Source organism: Durio zibethinus, chromosome 2 (assembly GCF_047325235.1).
Source record: "Durio zibethinus cultivar Kanyao isolate XHJ-2024 chromosome 2, ASM4732523v1, whole genome shotgun sequence".
NCBI classification, from domain to species: domain Eukaryota; kingdom Viridiplantae; phylum Streptophyta; class Magnoliopsida; order Malvales; family Malvaceae; genus Durio; species Durio zibethinus.
This window is the reverse complement of record NC_143163.1, coordinates 13,867,149-13,880,343: the sequence shown is the minus strand read 5'-3', so window position 1 is coordinate 13,880,343 and position 13,195 is coordinate 13,867,149. Positions and strand designations below refer to the sequence as shown.

The 13,195-nt window shown below is 31.8% G+C and overlaps 1 pseudogene; it reads left to right on the top strand.

The window, feature by feature from the left end:
- Nucleotides 1-732: 732 nt before the first annotated feature.
- Nucleotides 733-9,143, top strand: LOC111308139 (potassium transporter 5-like; annotated as a pseudogene).
- Nucleotides 9,144-13,195: the final 4,052 nt, after the last annotated feature.

The following is a 13,195-nucleotide window of genomic DNA, read 5'->3' as shown; positions in this document are numbered from 1 at the left end:
ATATATATATAGAAGATATATGTAACAAAAAGTGAATTAATTCTATATGTTTTAAAGTAGTTAAAAACAATCAAAATGCTACATACTAAATTAAATCAAATGATACTATATTTCCATAATTTTCGTAATTTTAATGAAAATTCAAGGGCCAAATTTGAGGTTATACTATCCTTACTTTCGTATGTATCTATGCCATTGAATAAGAGATCTTATGCATTTATTCTTCAGGGAAGAATTAAGTTACACATTGTTATAATTTAATGTACTAATAACTTTTTTACAAATCAAACGATAAGAGATGTAACAACTTATTCATATCCATTGTGCACATAAAATTTTAATTCAATCCAAGATCTTTATTATTTAGATAAAAAATAATATCTTTTCAAATATGTATTAACAGCTGAAATTTATTATTAGCAAACATATAATTGGATAGTTTAAAATAACTTAAAATTTGGCAAACATAATTTACATAAATAAAGCATAAAATGCAATGGTTGGATTAATAAAATATAAATCTTATAAAAAGACCTAAAAAGGTATAAAACGAATTTATACTAATATAAGTAGATTCTTTTTTTTATTGTTTTAAAAAACTATATAGCATTATATGTACTCATTCGTTATGTTACTGGTTATTATTTTCATTAAAATATAAAAAATACTAATTCCTATCATATAATTACTTAAATGTACTTTATTATCAATTTATAAATATTAAAATTCAAAATGGCTAGAAAAGCTATCTATAATCACCAAAGGTCAAAGAAGCAGCTTCCCCTTTTCGTTTTCAAGTTTTCCTTTATGGTAATTGCCCTTTTAGGTTGGATTTGGACGTGAACATATTGTAAAAAAGATGTTAAAAGATTAACTTGTGTACTATTTTTTTGGGTGCATTTGTGTACATTTTCCATGCAACCGAAAGCCGTTTGGCCATCTTCTATTATTGCGTTAGATTAGGTAGCATAAGATATAATAATATTAGAATTAACATTTTGATTATAGAAAAAATTGGCATTTTTTAGCCCTATTTAAAATAGAATTAAAGATGTACGTGGTACCATCACCAAGATAAAATGCGTAAAAACAGAGTATAAAGATTGAATATTACAGGTTGATATATATGCTTATTGTTTGTTCATTGAATCCTGAGAGTTTGACTTTAGTGCCTATAAAATGCCAATGCCAAAAAACCCTCCATCAACTTATTTCTCTTAGTCATCGTAAAGGAAGAGAATAAAGCAAGCATGGTAGAGAATGTGCAAAAAGTTGAGGAGATAGAAATGACAGCTGAAGGTGATAAAAACCAACTGAAAGATTGAAAGTTCTCATGGGCCAAGTTATGGCATGTGGATTCTCTCAATTTGGACGTTGATAGACTTTTTTTTCTTCAAGCAAGATCGCCAAGTCCAAGGCCATCTCTCTAGATCACTTTAGTCCACTCCTTATCTTCTAAAAGTTTCATTTGTTTTCCATAACACTTCTGAAAATGTTGCTTACAGGTAGATTGGCTGACGAAGTTGAATTTAGCATTTCAGAGCATTGAAGTGGTATACAAAAACATTGGAACTTCTCCACTTTACATATATTCCAACACATTTCTTGATGGCATTGGTGACCAAGACAACTTTATTGTAGTTCTATCCTGTTGATAGATCGAAGGTTGGTTGCGTTCATCAACTCCATGTGCTGGAATGTCGGTATTTAAAAGGTTCAACTTGGATACAGTGAGTATATGATAATATGCAGAAGTAGAACACCCAAGTGAATGATGTGTTGAGTCAACTTAGAGTGTAAGCTTGAAAGAGTATTGAGACAACCTAGATGGGAAGGTTGAGTGCTGTGGCTTGGCCTATTTGGCCTAAAAGCTCACTAGAGATGTAAGGTTGTCTCAACACCTCCTTTAGGCCAAATCAAAGTAACTGAATCACTATCTAAATTCATTGTTACAACATTACCATGTGTACAAATCAAAGTAACTAAATCACTATCTAGAGGAGGTGTTGATAAAACTTACTCGCACGAGAGAGCTGAGGTGGGACTTGATCAAAACTCATAAGTGAATATGAGAGATTGTTGAGATACGATTCGCATGTGAGTAAAGAATCTCACATCATTAAAAAATCAAAATGAGATGTTTTATATATGCATGAAGGACCCAAGAACCTAATAGCTTAAGCTTTTGGGCTCATGTGGTGTCCACTATATATGTATAGGCTCTCTGATTGCTCTCATGGGCTTCAAGTATGGTTTATCTTTTCAACAAATGATATCAGAGTGAGAATTATTTTAAGACATCAATACAGAAATAGCCCAAAACAGAAATAAATTCTATTTGAGATTATAAAAGGTGATACATGTTCCATGATAAAATTGATAGGATCAAATTATTCAATTTAGAAGCCTATGATAGAAGATTATTTATACTACAAAGATTTGTATGAGCTAGTATTGGGTGATTCAGCTAAACCAATAGATATGAAAGATGAAAGCTGAAAGAAGTTAGGTAAAAAGATGCTAGCTATAATTAGAAAATGGGTTGATATTAGTGTGTTCTATCATGTAGATAGAGATAGATGCCCACATTGTTTGAAAAAAATTGATAGTATTGTATGAGAGAAAAATAAGTATAAATAAAGTAAGAAAATTTAGATAGTGATTCAGTTACTTTGATTTGTACACATGATAATTGTAATCATGTTGGTGATCCCGACATTAAGTGGATAATTGACACATGAGCGGCATATCATTGTGTTTCTAAAAGGGAATTGTTTACAACTTACAAAGTATGAGACTTTGGTTGCATTAGGATGGAAAATAAAAGTGTGTCATAGATTGTTGGGATTGGTGATGTTGTTGCACAAACTAGTATGGGCTGCATGTTGATTTTGAGGGATGTCAAACATATTCTAGATATAAGAATGAACTTACTTGCTATTAATGTCTTTGATAAGGAAGGATATGAGAGTTGATAAAAAAAATGAGCAATAGAAGTTTCTCAAAGGATCTATGATGTTGTAAGGGAAAAACTATGCTGCATAATGTATAAGACATGGATGCAATTGAATGATAACCAGATAAATGTCATTGAGGATGATGCTTCAGCAAACTTGTGGCACAGAGGCTGGCAGACATAAGTGAGAAGGGGTTATAGATTTTGGTAAGGCAGTCTCTTATTCCCTTGACTAAAGGTATGTCTCTCGATTCATGTGATCATTGTTTATTTGGTATGCATCGTAGAGTTTCATTTCATAAGAGTTCTCAAAGAAAAGAAAATAGATTGAAATTGATTTATTTTGACGTATGTGGTCTTATTAAGGTTGAGTCATTAGGTGGTAGTAGGTATTTTATTTCTTTTATTGATGATGCTTCACGTAAGACTTGGATTTATATGTTAAAAATCAAAAGCTAGGTATTACAATATTTTTAAAAATTTCATGCCATTGTGGAAAGGATGACAGGGTTACCCTTGAAGTGCATTCGGATTGATAATGTGGGAAATACATATCCAAAGATTTTAAAGAGTACTGTTCAAAGCATGGGATCAAGCATGAGATGATAGAACTTGAAACACCGTAGCATAATGGTGTAGCTGAAAGGATGAACTATATCATTATAGAAAAAGTTAGATGTATATTAAGGATGGCAAAATTGCCAAGCCATTTTGAGGTGAAGCAATCAACATAGCTTGTTATTTACTTAACAAATCACCATCAGTTCCTTTGGGATTTGACATTTTAAAAAGAGTGTGGATAGGGAAAGATGCTTCATACTCTCACTTAAAGTTTTTGGGTGTAAAGCATTCATGCATATGCTAAAAAAGCAAAAATAAAAACTTAATAGTAAAGCCAGACAGTATATGTTTATAAGATATGGTGATAAGGAATTTGGCTATAAGGTATGGGATCCAATGAAGAGAAAGACAATTAGAAACAAATATATGGTTTTCCATGAAAAAGAAACCATAGTAAACCTTGAAAAAAATGATAAGACTACATAGGTTACTATTGAGTGTGATGTTTCAACATCGATAAGGGTTCCATGGGAAAGAACCACAGATGGTGAAAATGAGTAAGAAACAAAACTTAGGGATATGAATGAACCAGCCACAATTAGTCATGGGCCAGATGCAATCAGTTTTGAGCAAATGGAGTAATCTTTTCCACCAAAGAGTGTTGAGTAGGTTATCTTCACATCAGATAGTGTAGACTCTCAGCCTAGGAGATCTACTAGATAGCACAGGCCATCACCAGGTATCCAAGTTTATATTTTATTTTAGTTACCACTGAGAAGGAGGTAGAGAGCTTTCAAGATGTGCAGGCTACTCCAAATAGAGAGCACTGGTTAAAAGCAATGAAAAAAGAGATGGAATCATTACGAAAAAATGGTACATATGATCTTGTTAAATTTTGAAAAGAAAGAGGCCATTAAAAAATAAATGGGTGTTCAAGTTGAAAAAAGATGATGATATGCTAGTGAGGTACAAAACTCGATTGGTGGTGAAAAGTTTTTCTCAGAAACCAAGCATCGATTTTGATGAGATCTTCTCTCCATTTATGAATATGAGTTCAATTCGAGTGGTACTATTATTAGCAGCTAATTTGAATCTTGAGCTTAGGCAACTTGATGTCAAGACTGCATTATTGCATGGTGACTTGTAGGGTATTATTTATATGAATCAGTCTGAGAGTTTTAAAGTGAAAGGAAAAGAACACTTAGTTTGCAAACTGAGAAAAAGCTTGTTTGGCTTGAAACAAGCTCCATGATAATGGTATAAAAAGTTTAATTCTTTTATGGTGAACTATAGCTATAAAAGAACGGCAGTAAATCCTTATGTGTATGTTAGAAAATTATTTGATGGTAACTTCATTATTCTCTTATTATATTTTAATGATATGTTAATTGTGGGACAAGATGCTAGAATGGTTTAGAGGTTAAAATAACAATTGTCTAAGTCTTTTGACATGAAAGATTTAGGTATAGCAAAATAGATTCTCAGTATAGACATTATCCAAGATAAGAGAGCTAGAAAGCTATGATTGTCACAGGAATAATATGTTGAACGGGTGCTTAGTAGATTCAATATGCAACACGCTAAATCAGTTAGTAGTTTATTTGCCAACCATTTTCATCTAAGTAAGAAATCTTGTTCGATGACTAGGGAAGAACAACTAGCTATATTTAGTATTCTTTATTCTTTTGTAGTTGGTTCTTTGATGTATCTTATGGTTTGTACGTGGCCTGACATTACTCATGCAGTTGGTGTAGTGAGTAGATTTCTTTCTAATCCGAGAAAGGTTCACTAGGAAGCAATGAAATGAATTTTCATATATTCGAGAGGCACTTCAAAAATGTGCTTGAGTTATGGAGTTTTATAACCAATCTAGAAGGGTTTTCTGATGCTAACATGGCAGGTGATTTTGATGGTAGAAAATCTATTTCAGGGTATTTGTTCACTTTTGTAGGAGGAGCTATGTCTTGGCAGTCTAAGTTATGAAGTGTGTTACTTTGTCAATTACAGAAACTGAGTATATTACGGTAACCAAAGTAGGTAAAGAAATGCTTTGGATGAAACATTTTTTTCTTGAATTAGGGTTGAATCAGAAAGTGTATATAGTGTTTTGTGATGCCCAAAGTGCTTTAAATTTGAGTAAGAATGCCATGTACCATACTAAAATAAAGCAATTGATGTTAGATATCACTGGTTACATTTGATGATTGAAGAACAATAGATGCTATTGAAAAAAGTTCATACTGATGAGAATATAGTAGATATGTTAACTAAGACATTTCTCAGGGAAAAGCTTGAGCTCTGTAGTAACTTGGCCGGAATGGGTTCATTGGCTAAGAGAAATTCTAAATGAAACTGCTATGGTGATGAATCTCCTTCTAATGGGGCTAGAGGAAGAGATTGTTAGGAAAACGGGGTCTAGCCTCATGTAGTTAGGTTTAGAGCAATAAAAGGCCATGGGCCTTGGTCTTTCTTTTTACATAAAATCCTAGCTACTTAATAAAAGAAGGTTGCACCGCAAACATAAAAAAGGAAGGGGAAAAAAAGCCAAAAAATAGAGAGAAAAAAGAGAAGGGAGAGTTGATTGAACAGAAGTTGATTCGTGGTTCGATTGGGCTAAGAATTTGTCAGCAGGTTTATGATTTAGAGTTCTACATTCTAAATAGTGAATATCAAGTTTAAAGCTCTCTAGGAACAAATCCAATGTGTATTTTTTAAGTCACCTATTTAGTGAGATTTCTCCAATTATCTTTCTAGTTGTTGATTAGCTCTAGTTTTAGCTAAAAAAGAACTTTGTATATCCATTATTGGATAATGGAGATTTTTTTCTAGTGGTCCATGGTTTTTTTTTCTACACTGAAGGGTTTTTCACATAAATCTTGGTATGCTTTATTTTTCTTGCATTGTTGATTATTGATTGTTGTCTATTGCTATTAATTTATTATGATATATTGCTTTCCCGTTGTTGTATTTATTGCTTCACTTATGAGTTCAAGTCCTAGTGGTATTGCTAAAAGGGAGATTATTGGCAGATCGAAGATTCGTCACGTCCATCAATTATATGTGTTTAAACATCGGTATTTGAAAAGGTTCTACTTGGATGCAACAAGTATATGATAATATGCAGAAGCAAAATACTAAAGTGGGTGATGTGTTAAGTCAACCTGAAGTGTAAGCTTGAGAGAGCACTGAGACAACCTAGGTGGCAAGGTTGAGTGCTATGGCTTGGCCTAAAAGTGCACTAGAGATGTGAGATTGCCTGGCCCAAAAGAGGTGTTGATAGGACTTACTCGCATAGAAAAACCGAGGTGGGACTTGATCAAAATTCACAAGTGAACGGAAGAAATTGTTGGGATATGGTTCACATGTGAGTAAAGAATCCGATATCATTCAGAAATCTGAATGAGATGTCCTATATATGCATGAAAAACCTAAGAACCTAATAGCTTAAGTTTTTGGGCTCAAGTGGTGTCCAATATATATGAATGGACTCTCTGGTGTGCTCCAATGAGCTCAAAGTGTGGTTTATCTTCCTAACATGTCGCCATCATCTACTCCATAATTCTCATTCCCTTTTTCATGTACGCATTCGTCGTTTTGAGAGCTAATGACAATGATGAAGGTAATTAAGCTAACTTGTTTTCTTCTCGTCCTTACCTACTTGGTCAACGCCATCCTAATTAACCGAAGTTCATAAATATATACCCGAGAGGCTGAGACTGACAGTTCCTTCTTAAACCAACCGATCCAGTTAGGTTTTTAAAATCTGAACAAGTTTAATAACCCAATTTACACAATTTTAAAACAGGTAGAAGAGAGAAATATATCCTTCCGTTTATTCATCTGATGAGATGTATGAAATGGGATATTATTTCAGGTGGAACATTTGCGCTCTATTCATTGTTATGTTTACATTTAAAAGTGAGCTTAATTCCAAGTCAGCAACCGGAGCACAGAGAGCCGTCTAACTACCAATTGGACACTCCATCGAGCCAGTTGAAGCGGGCATACAATATATGAGGAAATATAGAGAACAGTAAACTTGCCAAAGTTATTCTTTTCCTGGTCACTATCCTTGGGACTTCAATGGTTATAGGAGATGGGGTTTTGACTCCATCCATCTCAGGTATTCCCTACATATCTACTCACAATTCCTCACGACGACCGATTGAATTAAAATGGTGAATTATTCTTTTTTCTTCTCACTAATTTGAATTAATTTTTTTTAACAGTTCTTTCTGCAGTAAGTGGCATCAAATCCTTGGGAAAAGGTGAAACATTATCATCATTTTTACAAGACTACAAATCTATTTCTGCAACCATTTTGAGCCAAATTCTTAATTGCATATACACACACATATATATATACATATATATATATATGTATGTATGTATATTGGTGTAAAATCCATTGAATTTTCAGACTCTGTGGTGGGGATTTCCGTGGCAATTCTGGTCATCGTTTCATCTGCTCAACGATTTGGAACAGAAAAAGTGGCATATTCATTTGCCCCCAGTCATCTGCTTATGGTTTGCCTTACTCAGTGGTATCGGCTTGTACAACCTCTTCACATGCGGTTGGGGTGTATTACGTGCTTTTAATCCGACATATATAGTGGATTACTTCAAAAGACGAGGCAAGCATGGATGGGTACCACTTGGAGGAGTAGTTCTTTGCATGGCAGGTGAGCAGCATTTTTTTTATTTTTTTACGATCTCTTTAGATTATTTAATTTTACCCTTCTTCTTTTTGTCTAACTGTACGGAATTCAAACTAGGTACGGAAGCTATGTTTGCTGATCTGGGTCACTTCAATGTTCGAGCAATTCAAGTAAGTTTATTATATAAAACCAGTGAAAAGTGTCATTTCTTTGGCAAATTTCATTCATTCCTTTTTTTTTCTCTTCCAATCTATTAAAATTATCTTGGACCAAAGTAGGAAAGTTTAATCCGAAACCGTTGATTTTTTCTTTTGGGTTCTTCATTCTTCAACGAATTGTTTATACATGGGACTGCGAGCAGATGACTTTCTCTGGCATTGCCTTGCCTGCCTTGCTCATTGCATATAGTGGCCAAGCTGCTTACCTCACAAAACACCCTAATGACGTTGGGGACGCTCTCTACATATCTGTTCCAGGTAAAAATCTTCAAGTAAAAGAAGCATGAAAGGGGTTAAATGCTTTGTTTTGAAAACAATTTTTGTGATTGATTGTATTTTATTTGGATGTAGATCGATTGTACTGGCCAACATTTGTGGTAGCTGTTGCTGCTGCCATTATCGCTAGCCAAGCTATGATATCTGGAGCATTTTCAATTATCTCTCAGTCGTTATCTCTTGGGTGTTTTCCAAGAGTTAAGGTAGTCCATACCTCCTTAAGTACGAGGGTCAGGTTCATACACCGGACATCAATTACAGGCTCATGATTGCCTCTGTTATAGTCACTGTTGGCTTCTAAACCTCAGAAAAGATCGGCAAAGCATATGGTATGCTCACAACTCAAAAGTACCGATCAGGATATATAATCAGGTTCTTATTATTTTAATCCAGATCAAATGACAACTTGACAAGTAATTGAATCAGAATCCACAGCAGAGAACAATGAATCTTCTGCAGCCATATCAACAAACTCGTCGAGCCGAATCATGTCTGCACCGATCCGGGGAGCTGAAGAGGAGATGCAGTTTGTGCAGAGAGCAATGGATGGAGTTATTTACCTCCTGGGAGAAGCTGAGGTGAAGGCAAAACAAAATTCATCATTCATAAAAAAGATAATTGTGGACTATTTCTATAATTTTCTGAGGAAAAACTTCAGACAAGGGGAGAGAGTAATGGTGATACCACACGCTAGGCTTCTAAGGATCGGAATGACATACGAGATTTGAAAGGATTATTGATATTGATGTATTTATAAAGTGAGCCTTAACGAGTTCTCAGCGAACAAATCAAAAGAAAGAAGAGATATCGTCTGCTAACTTTTGCCATTAAATATCTGGTTGCTTCCCCTTAAACAATTTGTAAATGATCTTCCACTGATTCCTCCAACCTTTTTAATGCCATGGGATCCGACTGCAATTTCATGAAGCAGCTAGCTAGGACTACAAAGGAGAATGCCATCAATAATTAAAATATTTGATAAGGCAAAAGTTGCTTTATAAACTTAAACTTTTATTAATGATAAATTTATGTTACACAGAGGTTTAGATTAAATATAAATACAAAATGAAGGAATTAAATATAAATACAAAATGAAAGAAAAAACAAAAGAGAGAGAGAGTTTTTTTAAGTAGCAGTAGAGGTTGGAGCATTATCAGTCAAAGCCACGGGGAGATTAGCTACGTCATAGACAGAAGGACAACCTCTGCGGCAGTACTACCAAGAGGAGCAGGCTCAGCCCTGGAGTTGCTGGCCTGGGGTCCCCAACGAGGAGAGGTCCTACCAAATCCCTTCGGACATATCGTAATTAAGACCGTCAGATAAAAAATTTTAAAAATTTGAAAATAAAAGAGTTATTATCAGTTTTTTATTTAAATATAATTGAATATTTAAAAAAATTTATTTTTTTAATAAAATAATAAAACAAATTTAAAATTTATTAAAAAAATAATTTTAATTTATAAAAATAGAGTTGAGTTCGATAATCGATTATATATGAAAAAAGATTAACACCTCTGTTGCATACATTAAAATTAGTATAAATTGATCATATATTATTTTTATTATTGATAAAAAATGGTTTTAATTTTAATATTAAAAAATGATTCCATGATATTTTATTTTTTTGTAAAAATCATTTTTAGAACCTTTAATTTAGGAATAAGATGAAAATCTTTTGATATTGAAATATTCTCTAATTTTTCAATATCTAAGTAAAATTTTGATAAATATCTTTTTTCATACTACTTTTTTAAAAATTTCACATAATATCTCTTTATAAAAAATAATTATTGAAATACCCTCTAATATTCAGGTAGAACCCCAATAAATATTTTTATTTAAGAATATTATTTTTATTTAAAAATATTCTTATATACATTTTGAACAATTTTAAAAGAACAACATTTAATTTTTGAAAATAATGAAATAGAGAAAAATACCATACACAAAAGATAAATGATACAAATGCAACTTAATGCAAACAATCAATAAAATCTATCTTGTTTAAAATTTATTTTTAATTTATCTTTATAAGAATATTTTATTTAGGAATAAGATGAGAATATTTAGTATAAAATATTTTTTAATTCTCTAATATTTAAGTAGAATTTCAAAAACTATTTCTTAACTTAGAATTTTCACAATATTTCTTAAAACTTGGCTTAATATTTACCTATGAAAAATAATTATAAAAAAACCCTCAAATATAAAGGTAGGGTCTTAATGATTATTTTCATGTAGGTTTATTAACCATTGTTTGCAAAAAAATTAATTTTCAAAATTATCACTTATAGATTCACATTTTTTATTTTAGATCATGATGCAACTTGAGACATTTATAAGCAATTAATCAAGCTAACTTATCTTACATGCATTTAATTATTATTATTATTATTATTATCTCTTGTGGTTATTATTATTATATTTAAAAAAAGGAAATTAAGAACAAAATAAATTCCATTTTTTGTTTATTCTTGTGAAGAAAAATTCTCTTTTATTCTACAATATCTAGACAGAATTTGAGAAAATTAATCTTTTAAAATATGATTTGGGTTCCCTCCAATATTTAGGCAAGGTTTCCAAAATTATTATTTTTTTAAAATATTTTTTTGAACATTATACGATCAATAGACAGTCAATAAATAACATGTGCAGTGAATATCATAATGAAATTTTATATAAAAAATACGCATGATAATAACATATAAATTAAAGAATAAGGAAGGTAAATGCCATAAAATAAATGCAATATGCCATAATTACTGTAGCAATCAAAATAAGAAGCCAATTTTATTTTTTTACTTATTTTCTTTGATTTTATTTTTTATTAAATTTTCTAAGGAAAAATTTCTGTAATTCTATGATATCTAAGCAGAATTTAAGAAAATTAATCCATCAACATAAAATTTAAGTTCCTTTCAACATCTAAGTAGGGTTTTTAAGATCATTTTTTTTTCTTCCAAAGCAGTTTCTTTCTTTTTTTATTCTTTTATTATTATTATATTTTTTATTGTTTATTATTATTAATTTTTATATACAAAACCATCACATGTAAATTAGTCAACTTATAGAATGAATCGAAACTTGCCCTTTTTTAACCCTTTTGGACTTTCCTTCTAATATTTTAGGAAAGCTTTTAGCTTTATTAATGAAAACCTTCCTTTTATCATTAAAAACTAGTAAGGACAAATCGTAAATACTTAAGCCTCTACAAATAGCTCGTATGCAAAAAGTAAAGGACAATAAATATGGACAAATGGCAAAGGTTCCAACTACCATGATGCAGAATAGATTAACGGATAGTAAACATGAAGATGATGAAGCCTTTGCGGCAATTCCACATATAGTAAACCCAATGACCATGAGAAAGATAAGATTTTATGCTCTCGCACACAACCTATACGCAAGAAAGAAAATAGTAGACATGGAAAGGGTGATGCTTTAAGTTTCTGCATACAAACCACACACTGGTAAAAAAAAAAAGAAAATAGCATTAAACCTCCAACAATAGACCCATAATGAAGCCTTAGCCTTCTGCAAGATTCAATACATAAGAACAAACTTTAAACCTTCCATGTAGTAAAAAAATGTGATTGGTTTAAGAAAAAAAATTTTAACTTTTATAACTACTATGGACCCTTTCTTTCTAGGCTTTTATAAGAGTTTCAATTTCAAAAAAAGAAAAAAGGGACATTTTTTCATTATAAATTAAATAGATCCAGACTAAAACAAGGAGCTTTAAGCCTCCATATACAGTTGACTAAAGTAAACCCAAAACACTACCTCTAAAACCAATTTTTAAACCCCTAATCCTCTCTTGCTTCTCCTTTTCTTTGCTTTGAATATTTTCAAGTCTTTCATAAAGAAAAAAAAGGGGTTCCTTTTGATATAGAAATAAAGCTTAAGGCTTTCAAAACAGAACTAAAAACTCCCTTAGATAAGAACATGAGGATAGAGCCTACGCTCATTCAGAAACCGCCATGGTTGTTTTGTTTATCCCTCGTTTTCACCTAGGTTTCAAATTTCTTAAAAAAAAAACTTTTTGTTGTTACACCAATCAAGAAAATATACACTATAATGGGGACCTAAACTTCCTAAGTTGTAAAGAGAAAATGACATTGGAGTTGTTGAAAAGAATAGAGCTTTCTAAGCTCAAAACCTTTTGAAGCCTTTGTTTGTTCCTTAAACCACAAAGCTTTTTATTTTCTAAGTAAAAAAAAAATTACCTTTTTTTTTATCACAATCGACAAACATGAAAAAAGAATAATCTTTAAAATTCTTACATGCAACAACCAACGAAAGAATGGTAGCCTTATCACGTTTATGGATTGTCTTAAAGCTATCGGCTAGCAAGTAGTCTCCTTTATGTTTATAAACTACAAATGAAAAACATGAAAGCAACTTTATGTCATAAACCTTATATAGAAAAATGCCATTTTTTTATACACGGGTAAATCATCCGAAAAGGGTAAAAAGTTACCTTCTTTTTTAGTTTTCTAAGGGTTGGCTTCTTTTTAAGAGAGCTC